Raw genomic sequence first — 3,698 nt, 5'->3', positions numbered from 1 at the left:
TTTTTTTTTTTTTTTTTGTATTTTAGAGAAGGGTCTACAGGGGGTTCAGGGTCTCACTACTGAATTGAACTCGTAGAGATCTGCCTGTTTACAGTCACCCAAGAGCTGTGATTATAGGCATATATTTCCTTAAAAACAAATCGAAATATAGTTCCCACAAAAAACATTGCTAAAATTAAATTGATTTTAGCATTATGGTATGAGCAAACTTGGAGAGTGGATTCCTTAATTTTCATTCTCTCCAAGTTCAAAGAACTGAAAACCAGGATCTTCCTGAAGACACTCCCTCCTCTATTTTTCCTTCTACACAGTCCTGAAGGTGAAGATGTGATTTGCTTGCTCTTTGCTCTTTGAAACCCCCACGCCTCTGTCTTGTCTGGATGTAGTAAATTACAGCCTGGGGGCCAACTCTAGACTATACTCTGTTTTTGTACTCCAAGTAAATGATTGTTTATATACCATAGAGTTGTCAAAAAATGAAAGAGGTTATGGAAAAGGTCTTAGAAGAAGAGAATAAGAGGGAAGAGTTGACATATTTTATTATGGGGCATTTTCAAAACAGCTTGAAATTTCATATAACAACAAGATTATTAGAAAAAGAACACCCAATACTGGGAGTCCAAACTGGCAAATGTCTTGCTTAATACTGAGATTATTGATGTAATAGTGACATATTGATAGTAAGCATAATAAGACCTTTTGAACCCTTAAGGGAGTAATGAAAAACTTGGAGAAGTTTTTGAATAAAATGTTCTCATGGCCATGACCTATAATGTGCCATGACAAAAGACAGTTCCTTCTATATAAATTACAAACAATGAAACTCTTTCAAGATGGGTCTTCATTTCCAATAATAACTGAGATATTTGTAATTCATACAGTAAACTAATATTTGACTCTTACACACTGCTTTCATATAAGTTCTTCTATCCTCACTACAGTATGGTTCATGAATATAGAAATATAGATATGAGACAAAAGTCTAATGTCCCAAGGAAGAAAGGAGCAATACCCAGAAGAAAGCTGTTGTCTCACACTGTAAATCCCTGCAAGCTGGGATTCAAGTCTGCAGATAACATCTTCTCCTAAGGGAGAGGCTGCTTTAAACTTAAAAGTTTGGAAACAAGTTAAGAGAACTCTGAGTGGTGCTCACCAAAATGGGTAGCCAATTGCTCTTCATGAATGGGCTCTTTCTAGTTTAATTTCCTTAACATGGAAACTTTGCAATCAAACTCAAAAGAGTCTAAGAAATATTTGAAAAGGACAGCTTGAGATCCTAATACTGCTAAACCTCGAGAGCAGCTTCTGCATAAATATGAATCTGCACATGAGACCTTTTTAAGACCTTTGCTTCCTCTCTCTCAAATGTGGATGCTAACATAGAAAAAAGGAAAAAACAGAGCAGGGGTACACTGTGGTGCATAATATGATGAGGTTGCACATCCTCAAGTCCCCCTACAAGAAGGTGCTCCCTGGCATACCAAGAGTGTCGGTTCTTTAAATTTCTTGATGCTCATAGCAGGGATGACTCTGACAAACTGGGTTCTAAAAGGACATTTATGGCATTGCAAATGATCTCTCAGAATCTGAGGATTCGAAGGATATAGAACAGAAGGAAATTAAGAATGAGGACATGAGCCGAGGTAAGGCAATTATCATAATTGCTTTCTACAGGGATTGAAAAAAAAATGAAGGTCTCAACCTCTGTAGCTCTTCTGTCTCAGTTCACAAAAATTCAGCCCCTACTGCCATCTTTTAATCCCTCTGCTCCTCCATATGAAAAAAAGGAAGGCCCCATAGCAATTTATGAAGGTGTGATATCTGAGGCTCTTATGCAAAAGAGACAACAGGGAGATCCTGAAGCTTATTCTACCCCTTTGGGTATTTTTCCTGTGATGGTTCAACAACACCCACCAAATGCTCAATTTCTCCAGGCATATGTACAATGGGAACACCAACCTCTGACATTCAAGTTTATTAAAGATTTAAAGCAGTCTGGTATGCAATCAACCTATGTGATTAGATTAATGCAAAGATTAGCAAATGAACATAGATTAATTCCTCATGATTGGGAAGATTTTTGCTGTACAATTTTAGAGCCAAGGCAATATTTGCAGTTTAGAACCTGGTGGAAAGATCAAGCAGGTATTCAAGAAGGAGTTATCGGAGGACAATATATCCCAGTTAATGTTTCATTAGATGAACTCATTGGGCCAGGGGCGTGGCTTTGTATCCAAACTCAAATGCTATATGATGATGTGGTTATAGTGCAAATTCGCATTTGCTCCTTGAGGGTGTGGAAAAAGGTGAAAAGGCCAAGGGATGCTCAAACATCCTTTGCTGAAGTTCTCCAGTCTAATAGGGAGCTGTATGTAGATTTTGTCTTCTGATTAAGGGAGGCTATACACAAAACAGTGAAAGCACCAGATTTGAGGGATTTATTATTACAAATTTTGTCTTTTGAGAACATTAATACCAAATGTCAAAAGGCTCTGTGTCCCTTCAAGGCACAGGGTGCATCATTGGAAGAATATATTAAGGCCTGCACTGATATTGACTCAGAGCCTTACAAAGCTAATTTAGTGGCAGTTGCCTTACAGACTTTTTTTTTAAAACAAAATCATACCAAGTGTTTTCAGTGTGGAAAATGGGTCATAGGAGAAAAGATTGCAGAAAAGGACAAGATGAAAAGAAAAAGGAGATAAGAATAGCAAGACTGCTCCAGGACTTTGTCTGAGATGTGGAAAAGGTAAACATTGGACTAATGAATGCCGCTCCAAACGTGATGAGCATGGCCAACCCTTACAATCTCGGGGAATCTGGAGAATGGGTCCATCATCCAGGGGCTCAGAGAAAAACAATACAAGATACCTGCAGTTTCCATTGGCCAGGCCGAATTTGAATCGAACACAGGATCACAGGTCTTTCCCTGCAACCCCCAGAAGCAGAAGCACAGCTTTAGATCTGATACTTGCAGAAAATCAGCTTTTGATCCAAGCCTGGAAAGTTTACAAAATTAAAACTGAAGTTTTCAGCCCTATTCCGAAAGATACTGTAGTCTGATTGTGGAAAGTGTTACTACCCAAGATGCATTTCTACATTTCATAATTATTGATAGTGATTATGAAGGAGAAATAATATTTATGTTGTCTACTACTTAACCTTTTCAAATTAAAACTTAACTGCTTATTAATATAGTCTGGAGGTTTTGTTTGGTGTAATCAATTCTTTTTATACAGAAAATTAAAGTAATAATTCTCTCCATCCAAACCATTGTTTGAACCACACCAGATTCTTATATTGCTCAACTGGTCTTTTCTTGATAAAAATTTTATAATTATTAAAAAGAAATATTGGGTTAGAAAATAAAAATTAAAGGAAAAACATTTAGAAGCTCTTCAAATGCAAATGTAGGTAGCCTCCAGGTAGGGCAGCTACAAAGATATAAGGCTGTTGCCCTGGGATATTTTAAAAGATTACTTAAAATTCTTTTAATTCATAATAAATTGTGATTGCTGTTTTCCTGACCTAAATTAAAAATGGCATTAAAAATAGGGCTTTGAGCTGCCGACTTCCGGGAACCCCTAGACCCAATCCTAGCCCAGGAATTTCTGCCGAGTTCCAGGAGCCTGCAGACCCAATAATACCCAGGTCTGCAGCAGGAAGGAGCTGAGCACAGCAGACAGACCTAAGCCAGA

The sequence above is a fragment of the Octodon degus genome, unplaced genomic scaffold, assembly GCF_000260255.1.
Source record: "Octodon degus isolate 3935 unplaced genomic scaffold, OctDeg1.0 scaffold00186, whole genome shotgun sequence".
In the NCBI taxonomy this organism is placed as follows: domain Eukaryota; kingdom Metazoa; phylum Chordata; class Mammalia; order Rodentia; family Octodontidae; genus Octodon; species Octodon degus.
This window is presented reverse-complemented; position numbering follows the sequence as displayed.